A 13,777-nucleotide genomic window follows, 5' to 3' on the forward strand; every position below is an offset into this window, starting at 1 on the left:
ACAGTCCTCAAGTCCCCCCAACAGGTCATGCTTTCAAGATTCCCTTAGTCTTTCAAAGGTGATATAATTCTGGTCTGTGCATCAGGCATCTCTACAATTATATCACCTGATAACATGACCTGTGGGGGGTATTTAAGGACCGCGTTTAGGTAACACTGGTCTAGGTAATTGCATATGGATCAGGTGTGCCCTTTTTCTGTGCATGTCCTGTTACAAGCCATTGGTAATAGATTTCAAAAGGTGGGACATTGATCCAGAGATTTATTCTGAATGTCATACTTGGATTTGGAAAGGAATTTTCCCTTTTTGCCTTCCCCTGGATCAACACAGTAAAGTTATGAGTTGAACTTGATGGGCTATTGTGTTTTTCATCTTTGTAAATTATATATCTCTTGCACTGTGTTCTAGAAGTTAAAAGTTAACTGTGTGTAGATAAAGCAACCTGTTTAAGCTGTAACAGCAGTAATACAATTATAATGGCAACGTCAAAGTAAGCTGCACTTAAAGTGTAATTGTACTTTCAAAAGAGTTGTAAAAACCGGCATGCTTTTGTTATATTAAACCCCTCATAGTTGCAATTAGGTAATAATAAATAGCACTCTCACTGCTGTTATTGAGTCTCTGAGAGTCAATTAGAGGACAGCACCTACTCCTCTCTGCTATGCCATGACAGGTATTAAATGTAAAATTGTGCCATCCATGTTACTCCTTTCTCCGTGCATCACATGATCCCATCACAGCCAGGCGGTAGTACTACAGTGCTACTTAAATTCAAAAAGGTTTTGCCTTGATGAGACCACTATAAAAGTTGGCAACTGTTGCCTTGTAGTTGACTACAAGGATTGGAAAACAATGAAAAAAAAAATACAGATATGCATACAGAATTTCCTGCAAAAGAAATTACATTTTAACAGAGCCATAACTAATTTTACTAGAACAGTATGTCTGGTACTGCCCTAGGTGGAAAAATTCAGTGCATATTAGCGTAACATCTTCCTTGCGGCCTTTGTAAAAAAATGTCAGCTGCAACCAAAATAGAGTTAATTAACTGATATTAGTTATGAGGCATTAGATATTAGGTTTTGGTAAACTAACCAGTGTTTATTAAAGGAATATGCAATCAGAAATTAACACATTATTTACATCAGGTTGTATTATAAACAAAAACTAAATTTTGGTGGTGTGTTTTTTGTTTTTTTTTTATATTTTATGTGACTTTTCATATGAAGATATAATCTTCCAGTTTTTAAACTGTCCACCAGCACACAAACATGTTATTTTGCAGATATATTATCAGCTTTGTTGTATAGGTTGAGACAGAGTCAGCCGAGTCATCTCATTATTGTTACAAGTTCGGAATTTAATGGCAAACTAATAAGTTTATTGTTCTGCCAGAGGTCTGGATAAATACAGATTTGTATGAACCACTTCTGGTCTTTGAAAGAACGGCAGTACTCCATTTTTTGCTGGAAACTCGATTAGTCAATGAACAGTTTTATGACCATTTACCTACTCAATGCAGCCATAAAGAACACACTAATTCTGATGGACTGTCAATACTGACAGGAAGTAAATATATGGCTCCAATATGGCCTTAAAAAGAAAGTTGAAAACAAAATAATACATTTTCTTGTATGTACTTACATCTAATGAGTGAAATGACAATGAAATACACAAGACTTTTTATATGGAGGAATCAACATCTTCCCATCTTGCTGGAACTTCTGCAAGATCAGTTTTCTATATTTCACTTCTTGGAAACATATTCTACAGTAAGATGTTCTGCAATGCAAAGATAGGGAAAGCTTCACCGAAATGAAGTCTGCTTTCAAGGCAAGGATATAGATAAATAGTTTTTTTTAATAGCTTCTAGGAGTACAGTGGGGCAAAGTAGTATTTAGTCAGCCACCAATTGTGCAAGTTCTCCCACTTAAAAAGATGAAAGGCCTGTAATTTTCATCATAGGTATACTTCAACTATGAGAAACAAAAGGAGGAAAAAAAATCCATAAAATCGCATTGCCTGATTTTTAAAGAATTTATTTGCAAATGTTGGTGGAAAATAAGTATTTGGTTAAAAACAAAAGTTCATCTCAATACTTTGTTATATACCCTTTGTTGGCAATGACAAAGGTCAAATGTTTTCTGTAAGTCTTCACAAGGTTTTCACACACTGTTGCTGGTATTTTGGCCCATTCCTCCGTGCAGATCTCCTCTAGAGCAGTGATGTTTTGGGGCTGTTGCTGGGCAACAGGAATTTTCAACTCCCTCCAAAGGTTTTCTATGGGGTTGAGATCTGGAGACTGGCTAGGCCACTCCAGGACCTTGAAATGCTTCTTACGAAGCCACTCCTTCATTGCCCAGGTGGTGCGTTTGGGATAATTGTCATGCTGAAAGACCCAGCCACGTTTCATTATCAATGCCCTTGCTGATGGAAGGAGATTTTTACTCAAAGTCTCACGATACATGGCCCCATTCATTCTTTCCTTTTCACAGATCAGTCGTTCTTGTCCCTTTGCTGAAAAACAGCCCCAAAGCAGGATGTTTCCACCCCCATGCTTCATAGTAGGTATGGTGTTCTTTGGATGCAACTCAGCATTCTTTCTCCTCCAAACACAACTACTTGAGTTTTTACCAAAAAGTTCTACTTTGGTTTCATCTGACCATATGACATTCTCCCAATCCTCTTCTGGATCATCCAAATTCTCTGTAGAAAACTTCAGATGGACCCGGATATGTACTGGCTTAAGCAGGGGGACACGTCTGGCATTGCATCATTTGAGTCCTTGTGTGTCTTTGGTCTCAGCTCGCTGCAGGTCATTTAATAGGTCCACCCCGTGTGGTTCTGGGATTTTTGTTCACTGTTCTTGTGATCATTTTGTCACCACGGGGTGAGATCTTGCGTGGAGCCCCAGATCGAGGGAGATTATCAGTGGTCTTGTATGTCTTCCATTTTCTAATAATTGCTCCCACAGTTGATTTCTTCACACCAATCTGCTTGGCTATTGCAGATTCAGTCTTCACAGCCTGGTGCAGGTCTACAATTTGGTTTCTGGTGTCCTTCGATAGCTCTTTAGTCTTGGCCATAGTGGAGTTTGGAGTGTGAATGTTTGAGGTTGTGGACAGATGTCTTTTATACAGGTGACAAGTGGAGGACAGAGAAGATCCTTAAAGAAGAAGTTACAGGTCTGTGAAAGCAAGAAATCTTGCTTGTTTGTAGGTGACCAATTACTTATTTCCAACCATAATTTGCTAGTAAATGCTTTAACCCCTTAACGACCATGGGCATAAATATACGTCCTGGTTTGGCATAAACATATGCTTCTCCACCATAAAGTGGCCTGGGAGAACTGTGGCTCCGATGTAGTGGTCCAGCCTGCTGCATCATACAGTGGCCATCCGCTCCCTCCTTCATCTAGTCAAGGCTCAACCACCTCCTTCTGTCACTCCAGGTGCTCCTGCTTCTCCTGCCTTTAGTCAGCCATTCCGCCAACAATCCATCCATGAAGCCATGTCCAAGAGACAAAAGTATGCGCCCACTAATCCAACGGCGCAGAAGCTGAATGGGCTCCTGTCTAAGTTGCTGGTGCTGCAGTCCCTCCCTTTTCAAGTGGTGGATTCTGCACCTTTTTAGAGAACTGATGGCTGGTACCGAACCGAGGTGGAGAGTTCAAGCCATCATTTCTTTGCGAAGAAGGGAGTACCAGCTCTGCACAATTTTGTGGAAGAGAAGGGGGGCCAGTCCTTGAGCCTGTTGGTGTGTACCAAAGTGCACGGCAGCACCGACGTCTGGAGTTGTAACTACGGTCAGGGAAAGTACATGTCCTTTACGGCTCACTGGATGAATGTGGTTCCTGCACAGCCACAACCCCAAGTTGGACAGGTCACCTTGGGGGCCATAGTCACCCCAAGGAGAACTCGTCTGTCCACGAAAAATGTGGAGAGAGTGACCTTTGTGAAGAGCAATCAGGCATGAATCAGCCAGGATTTCCACCCACCAATGCCAGATGCATCAGAGTAGATTGACCATGGTGTTATACCAACACTTCACAAATATGGATAGTGCCAAACAGATTTAAGGCACTGCTCCCCATTTACAAACATTCCAGCCACCTTCATCACCGGGTACTGGTATTTTAACCCACCGCACCACTCTGTCATCGGGTCACTTTCAGGACTCCTGATGCTGCTGCTGCCACCTCCGGGCTGTGTCATTCAGCCAATATATTGTTTTCTGATGCTGCTGGGACTGTCTTGGATATTACCTACAATTTTTTTATCCTAGCACTAGCAAACGTACATGCTCAATAGAGATTTCAGCATTGATCTTTTAATGTTAGGGGTTGTGAAGCCCTCTTATGTACGCATTGTACTGCCTGATCCAGGCTGTGTGTTTCAGGAACTGCTTGGCTTACTTGGACACAGGTAAAAATAAGTATGTTAAAGCGTACTGTAGCACATTTTTCTGCCCTCATTAGTGCAGACCACATACCTACATCTAAGTAGTGTACTATTTTGTACCTGATAATCTGTCAATGGTCTATTTACTGTGAAAGGACAGCCAATAGTACACACCTGCTGCTGTTCTAGACACATACTGTTTTAAGCGAAATTAAGCGTATTGTACTCCCCTCATATACGTAATAATGTGACAGGCAGAGTAGTGAAATTTCTATTACAAAAACCATAATATCAATTTAAAAATCTTAAAATTAAGTTTCAAAATCATAAATTTCAATGGTCTCGTCATGCTGCTGCCAACTCCAGGCTGTGCCATTCAGGCAATATATGGTTTCCTGATACTGCTGGGACTGGGAATAAAAAATTGTTATGGTAGCACTATCTACCCAAAATCTTCGGTTTATGGTCTCCTCATGCTGCCAACACCTCCACGCCGTATCATTCAGCCACTATATGGTCTCCTCATGCTGCCAACACCTCCACGCTGTGTCATTCAGCCACTATGTGGTCTCCTCATGCTGCCAAAACCTCCATGCTGTGTCATTCAGCCACTATATGGTCTCCTCATCCTGCCAACACCTCCACACTGTGTCATTCAGCCATTATATGGTCTCCTCATGCTGCCAACACCTCCACGCTGTGTCATTATGCCACTATATGGTCTCCTCATGCTGCCAACACCTCCATGCTGTGTCAATCAGCCACTATATGGTCTCCTCAAGCTGCCAACACCTACAGGCTGTGTCATTCAGCCACTATATGTTCTCCTCATGCTTCAGCCTCATCCAAGCTGTGTAATTAAGCCACTATATGGTCTCCTCATGCTGCCAACACCTCCACGCTGTTTCATTCAGCCACTATATGGTCGCCTCATGCTGCCAACACCTCCACGCTGTGTCATTCAGCCACTATATGGTCGCCTCATGGCTGAAGCCACTATATGATCTTTTCATGCTTCAGCCTCATCCAAGCTGTGTCATTCAGCCACTATATGGTCTCCTCATGCTGCCAACACCTCCATACTGTGTCATTCAGCCACTATATGGTCTCCTCAAGCTTCAGCCTCATCCAAGCTGTGTCATTCAGCCACTGTATGGTCTCCTCATGCTGCCAACACCTCCACGCTGTGTCATTCAGCCACTATATGGTCTCCTCATGCTGCCAACACCTCCACGCTGTGTCATTCAGCCACTATATGGTCTCCTCATGCTGCCAACACCTCCACACTGTGTCATTCAGCCACTATATGGTCTCCTCCCACTGGCGTGCCTCTGCCAGATGTTTCGGATCTCTCCCCCCTCGTGGCTCAACAGTCACAGTAGTTAGCTCGTCAAGCGCAACAGCTGAATCAACTTTCTGCTATGGCGCAACAGCTTCTTGCCGCTCAGCAGCAACAACAACAACAGCAGCAACAACCTGTTCCTGAGCCTCTTCCTGTGTCAGCTGTTTCTTCCGGGTCCAAGCTTTGCTTATCCTTGCCTTCAAAGTTTGACGGCGATCCCAAGCTGTGTAGAGGTTTTGTGACACAGTGTTCCATGCATCTAGAACTCATGGCGAATCAGTTCCTGACGGAGCCTGCTAAAGTGGCGTTTGTGGTCAGTCTACTGTCAGGTAAAGCCCAGGCCTGGGCTAAACCTCTCTGCGATCTTAATGATCCGGTCTCCTCGAACCTGCTGGCCCTCCTTGCAGAATTCCGCAAAGTAATTGAAGAACCTGCACGAGCCTCCTCTGCTGAGACTGCTCTTCTGACTCTTTGTCAAGGTAACGCCTCTGTGGGTGACTACGCTGTTCAATTCCGCACACTGACTTCTGAACTGGCTTGGAATGATGAAGCCTTGTGTGCCACCTTTAAAAATGGACTCTCCAGTAAACTCAAGGATGCTCTCTCTGCTCGAGATCCTCCAACTAACCTGAGCAAACTTTTCCATTTGACCACCCGTAAGGAGAACTTAATTTGGAAAGAGAACCTGCCCAAACACGGCAATTAACCTGACTGGCTCCTGTGTTCCAACCTCCACCTCTTCCGTCTTCTTTGCCTCCTGCCAAAGAGGCTATGGAGGTGGATCACTTTCGCCTACACATCAGGAAAGATCCCGTCGACGCAAAGAGAATTTGTGCCTATATTGTGCCAGTCCGGAACGATTTCTCAAAGACTGTTCTATACTTCCTCCACGTCCATGAGAACGCTTGCATCCTGGACAAGTAAGAGTGGCATCCCAAGATGTGAATATTACCTCTCCTCATTTGACCATTTCAGTTCAGGTCTTTTTTCCTGCCAAGACGTCTTTCAATGCTTCTGCATTTTTGGACTCTCGTGCCGCTGGCGACTTCATTGGTGCCTCCCTGGTCCAGAAACTTTGTCTTCCAGTGACTCGTCTTGCCAAGCCCTTGTACATTTCCTCTGTTAATGGACAAAATCTGAACTTTAAGGTGCAATACTGCACTGAACCTCTCATCATGCAAGTAGAAGATTTGCATAAGGAAAACATTGAGTTCTATGTGCTACCACATTGTACTTCAGAGCTTCTTCTTGGTCTTCCTTGGCTTCAACATCATTTTCCTCAACTAGACTGTAAATCTGGTGAAATCACATGTTGGGGACTGTTTTGCCAAAATCATTGTCTTGTGCCCACCCAGTCTAAAACTCTTTCTTCGCCTCCTCCTAGGCCTGCTAACAAAATCTTCTGGGCTGATGATTTTTCCAGGTCCTCCGATGTCGCAGGTTTTGATGCCACATCTAGGCATAATATTCCTCCTGAGCAATTGATTCTTTTAGCTCCCGTCTATCTTCAGCAAATTCCCCCTGGAAAATATTTTGTGCCCGCTAAACTGAGACGTACAGTCTTAAATTTGGGACATTCTTCTTTACTGCCTGTTCACCCTGGAAAACGGAAGACTATTCAACTGATCTCCTGGTATTACTTGTGGCCGAACCTTGAACGCGATGTCGCAGATTTCGTTCGTTCCTGTGCCTGTAACAAAACATTCTCCAGGAACCTGCAGATCACTTACAGCCTTTGCCCACTCCTGAAACCCTCCAAGAAGAGGGGGAGACCAAAGGGGGGGGGTACCATAACATTAGCGCTCCGGCCAGACACGCTGGCCGTGAGCGCTCTCCTCTCATGTCCCCGCTGCCGCAGGGCTGGGATTCGCATCAGGGGACACGCCTGCATGCGAATTCCAGCCCGTCACTCCCTGGTCTTCTGTGTTCTCAGTCCCGGTGCACGTGTCCCCGACTCCTAGGGCACGCGCGTGTTAAAGCTCTCTGATTTAAAGGGCCAGTACGCCCTAATTATTATCATCACCTGCACCCTGTCTATAAGTATCTGCACCTCCCCCTGCCATGTGTCGAACCTTTGTTGCCCTAGTACCTGAGAGAAAGCTACTGTGGTTCCTGTGTTCCTGGTTATTCATGTACCTGATCCTTGTTCCATTACCTGACCCTGCTACTGTGCTGCCTGTCCTGACCTTCAGCTATCCTGACCACATCTTGTCTTTATCCTCTGTACCACGCTTCATCCCAGCTACCTGTGTGGACAATTCGTGGCAGGGGTAGCGACCTGGGTGCCGCCTGCCACAGCAAGACCATACCTGGTGAAAACCAGTGGCACCTTAGACTCCGCTCCCTGGCACGGCTCAAGTTATCATGCACACAGTCCCAGAGGATCCACCACCTGCCGTGACCCTTACACCCCTGTCGTGTACGTTGGAAATATTAAACACTTTTGATAAGGCTTAAGGAAAACACTTCTTAGTCCTCAGTGTCTCATCATCTGTGATGAGTGTGCAATAGACATTCGACACTAAGTCACATATAAAAACTGACAACTAGTATTATATAATTAACTATTTAATATGTTAATAAAATAAGATGAAATGAGATAAATAGATATAGATATGCAATATCTGGAAATCTGCCCCCACAGGGCCCTTGTGGTTAATAGGCTGACTCCAGAATCCAGAATACCAATATCAGTATAATATAAATAAGGAAAGATACAGATAACAAAATGCAGACACAAAAAATTCAGTGCACCTGCTATAAAAAATGATCTCACAAACTAGATGACCTATAGATCAAAATTGTCAGAATAAATGATGTATTGTCCCAAATATATTATTGCAAAATTATGTGTGTAACAATTCAGTTCAGTTCAATTTATCCTGTAAACAAATGTATCTGATCCAATAGATGTAACTATTCCTGTAAAATAATATTCATATGGGCACAAATAATTAATCCAAATCCGGATCTGTAAAATAAAATTTGTATCCAATCTATAGAGACATGTCCAGATTCAGCGATCCTGTCAGAAGGAAAATTTGGCACTTTGTGCCACTCACCACTCCTGGATTTTGGTGGAGGTGTAGCGTCGGTGAGATAATTCTGTTTCCGAGGCGGCGACACCCGTACAACTGAGTCTAGCTGCTATGGGGAAGCCGTTCCTCCAGTCTGTTCGTCCCGCTCTCGGTCAGCGTTGTCACCGCTTGCACCCGGTGGCGTGTGACGTCAGTGCACGCGGTCAGCTGGTTGCAGATCAGCTGACCTCTGATGGTATCAGGCACCTAGGATGAACCGGAAGGTGTTCGCCCAGGATTTCTGGAGGGGAAGATTCAAATTAGCACAGGTATCGCTGGTCTCTTTAGTTTCAATCCAGATATTTAGAGGGTCTGCTGGTTCCTATAGTCCTTCTGCCGCCTTGTTCATGGTATCACGATAAAAACAAGCAATCTCCAGGTAGCAGAGCGGGATCAATGGAAGCGCTGAGACCAGATAAGAAGTTAAAAGGATTTATTTCCCATAATGCAACGCGTTTCACGGTCACCTGCTTCCTCAGGCATGTTGGGTTTAGCAGATTACAAGGTATATATAGGGAAAAGGGGTTAACCCCTTCAAGGAGGAAAATTAAATTAACCCCTTGAGGGGTCAATGGTATGGCAGACTTAAAGGGGAATTCCAGGCAAAAACTTTTTTTTATATATGAACTGGCTCCGGAAAGTTAAACAGATTTGTAAATTACTTCTATTAAAAAATCTTAATCCTTCCAATAGTTATTAGCTTCTGAAGTTTTCTGTCTAACTGCTCAATGATGATGTCACGTCACAGGAGCTGTGCATGATGTGAGAATATCCCTTGCATGATGGGAGAATATCCCCATAGGAGCTGGACAGCTCCCGGGACGTGAGTCATCAGAAAGCAGTTAGACAGAAAACAGCAACTCAACTTCAGAAGCTAATAACTATTGGAAGGATTAAGATTTTTTTATAATTCATAATTTACAAATCTGTTTAACTTTCCGGAGCCAGTTCATATATAAAAAAAAGTTTTTTGCCTGGAATACCCCTTTAATGGAATCAGTGGTGATGGTAATAGTCCATGCAGTGGCCTCTTCCCAAATTAAGGGACCTCTGATGCACAGTTTGGAAGACGCAGGTGGACCGCACCTTGGTGTGATCTCGGTGCAAGAATAAAACAAAAGAAAACCAAACGCGTTTCGGGGTACACACAGGCAATGTCCTGACCCCTTCTTCTGTTGAGAATAAAATGATAACCTCAAAGGTTATTATCATTTTGTTCTCCACTGAAGAAGGGGTTAGGACATTGCCTATGTGTACCCCGAAACGCGTTTAGTTTTATTTTGTTTTGTTCTTGCACCGAGATCACACCAAGGTGCGGTCCACCTGCATCTTCCAAACTGTGCATCCGAGATCCCTTAATTTGGGAAGAGGCCACTGCATGGACTATTACCATCACCACTGATTCCATTAAGTCTGCCATACCATGAACAAGGCGGCAGAAGGACTATAGGAATCAGCAGACCCTCTAAATATCTGGATTGAAACTAAAGAGACCAGCGATACCTGTGCTAATCTGAATCTTCCCGTCCAGAAATCCCGGGCGGACACCCTCCGGTTCATCCTAGGTGCCTGATACCATCAGAGGTCAGCTGATCTGCAACCAGCTGACCGCGTGCACTGACGTCACACGCCACCAGGTGCAAGCGTTGACAGTGCTGACCGAGAGCGGGACGAACAGACTGGAGGAACGGCTTCCCCATAGCGGCTAGATTCCGTTGTACGGGTGTTGCCGTCTCGGAAACAGAGAATTATCTCACTGACGCTACACCTCCTCCAAAATCCAGGAGTGGTGAGTGGCACGAAGTGCCAAATTTTCCTTCTGACAGGATCGCTGAATCTGGACATGTCTCTATAGATTGGATACAATTTTCTTTTACAGATCCGGATTTGGATTCATTCTTTGTGGCCATATGAATATTATTTTACAGGAATAGTTACATCTATTGGATCAGATACATTTGTTTACAGGATAAATTGAACTGAACTGAATTGTTACACACATACTTTTGCAATAATATATTTGGGACAATACATCATTTATTCTGACAATTTTGATCTATAGGTCATCTAGTTTGTGAGATCATTTTTTATAACAGGTGGACTGAATTTTTTGTGTGTGCACTTTATTATCTGTATCTTTCATTATTTATATTATACTGATATTGGTATTCTGGATTCTGGAGTCAGCCTATTATCCACAAGGGCCCTGTGGGGGCAGATTTCCAGATATTGCATATCTATATCCATTTATCTCATTTCATCTTATTTTATTAACATATTAAATAGTTGATTATATAATACTAGTTGCCAGTTTTTATATGACTTAGTGTCGAATGTCTATTGCACACTCATCACAGATAATAAGACACTGAGGACTAAGAAGTTTTTAATCCATTTTTGTATTTGTTAACCCTTGAATGAGGGTTACTTAGTTAACCTTGTGCCTTTTGCTGTGATCTCCACTTGCCTTTTTCCATTTTCTTTTGATAAGGCACACGAAGTGTACACCTTCGCTGAGGGATTAGAATATAGTGACATAATTGCTTTCCCAAAATTTCCCACTAAGCCAAAATTTGTGAGCACCTGAGTCAAATACCCCCCCAGTGCACATGGTTGAACGCCTTCTCTGCATCCAACATTAGGAGCAGAGAAGGCGTTTGAAGGCTTTTCAAAACGTGAATAATATCTAGAAACTGGTGGGTTCTGTCTGAGGTCTGGCGACCACCCACAAAACCCACCTGGTCGTTTACTATCAGAGATGGTAAAATGGTTTTAAGTCTGTATGCTAATATGGCTGCATATATTTTCAAATCAGTGTTCAGTAAAGCAATGGGCCTTAGATTAGCAGGCTCCTTTGGGGGTTTGCCTGGCTTTAGTAATGTAATAATTCTTGGTAATGGAATAATTATTTCTGATGGGGAAGCACCCACGTATTGCTTCACATTAACACCAAGTTAGAAATGGTACAACATTTTGTCTATGTGCTTTGTAATATGCATTTGATAACCCATCTGGTCCTGGTGATTTGTTAGGTTTTAGAAGTTTAATGGCTGATATAACCTCATTAGAGGAAATAGGACCTGACATACTCTCTAGTTGTTCTTTAGCCACTTGAGGAAGTTTCAGATTCTCCAAAAATATACCAATACTAATTTGGTTTGTTTGGTTGGACATACGACCAAGTATTCTGATTAACAATACCTTTCAGGCCTGTAATCTTATCCTTATTATTGTTATAAATGTAATTGTTGTTCTTATCTGCTGGCTTTTCAGTTGTTTAGCTAACAGTGCTTCTGGATGCCCCCATGCCAGTAATGTGTTAGTTTGAGTTTGCGCAGCGCTCTTTCAAACTTATAGCTCTGCAGCATATGCAATTGCGTAGTTAATTCTGATATTTCTTAAGCTCTTTATTGATCAACTTTACATAGTTACATAGTTACTTAGTTAGTACGGTCGAAAAAAGACATATGTCCATCAAGTTCAACCAGGGAATTAAGGGGTAGGGGTGTGGCGCGATATTGGGGAAGGGATGGGATTTTATATTTCTTCATAAGCATTAATGTTATTTTGTTCCAGGAATGTATCTACTCCTGTTTTAAAGCTGTTAATTTTTCCTGCTGTGACCAGTTCCTGAGGTAGACTGTTCCATAAGTTCACAGTTCTCAGGGTAAAGAAGGCGTTTTGCCCCTTGAGACTAAACGTTTTCTTCTCCAGACGGAGGGAGTGCCCCCTCGTCCTTTGGGGGGGTTTAACCTGGAACAGTTTTTCTCCATATTTTTTGTATGGGCCATTAATATACTTATATACGTTTATCATATCCCCCCCTTAAACGTCTCTTCTCAAGACTAAACAATTGTAACTCCTTTAATCGCTCCTCATAGCTAAGATGATCCATGCACCATATTAGTTTAGTCGCGCGTCTCTGCACCCTTTCCAGCTCCACAGTGTCCCTTTTATGTACAGGCGACCAAAACTGAACAGCATATTCCAGGTGAGGCCGTACCAATGCTTTATAAAGGGGGAGTATTATGTCCCTGTCCCTTGAGTCCATGCCTCTTTTGATACATGACAATATCCTGCTGGCTTTGGAAGCAGCAGCCTGACATTGCATGCTATTCTGTAGTCTGTGATCTACAAGTACACCCAGATCCTTCTCTACCAGTGACTCTGCCAGTTTAATCCCCCCTAAGACATACGACGCATGCAGGTTATTAGTACCCAGATGCATAACTTTACATTTATCCACATGGAACTTCATTTGCCAAGTGGATGCCCAGACACTTAGTCTATCCAAGTCATCTTGTAACTTATGCACATCCTCTATAGACTGTACCGTGCTACAAAGCTTGGTGTCATCTGCAAAGATAGAAACAGAGCTGTTAATACCATCCTCTATATCATTGATAAATAAATTAAACAACAGCGGGCCCAGTACTGAACCTTGGGGTACACCACTAATTACCGGGGACCAATCAGAGTACGAATTATTGACCACCACTCTCTGGGTACGATCCATGAGCCAGTGTTCAATCCAGTTACAAACTAAAATTTCCAAACCCAAAGACCTTAACTTACCTGTCAGACGTCTAGGAGGGACAGTATCAAATGCTTTAGCAAAATCCAGAAACACTATATCCACAGCCATTCCTCTGTCAAGGCTTCTACTCACCTCTTCATAAAAGCAAATTAGATTGGTTTGACAACTTCTATCCTTAGTAAACCCATGCTGGTTATCACTTATAATACTATTATCCCCTATGTATTCCTGTATGTAATCCCTTATAAGTCCTTCAAACAATTTACCCACAATGCACGTTAAACTTACCGGTCTATAGTTTCCTGGGGAAGACCTAGAGCCCTTTTTGAAGATTGGCACCACATTCGCCTTGCGCCAGTCCCTTGGCACAATACCAGACACCAGAGAATCTCAAAATATCATGAACAGGGGTACAGATATT

Source organism: Hyla sarda, chromosome 4 (assembly GCF_029499605.1).
Source record: "Hyla sarda isolate aHylSar1 chromosome 4, aHylSar1.hap1, whole genome shotgun sequence".
Taxonomy (NCBI): domain Eukaryota; kingdom Metazoa; phylum Chordata; class Amphibia; order Anura; family Hylidae; genus Hyla; species Hyla sarda.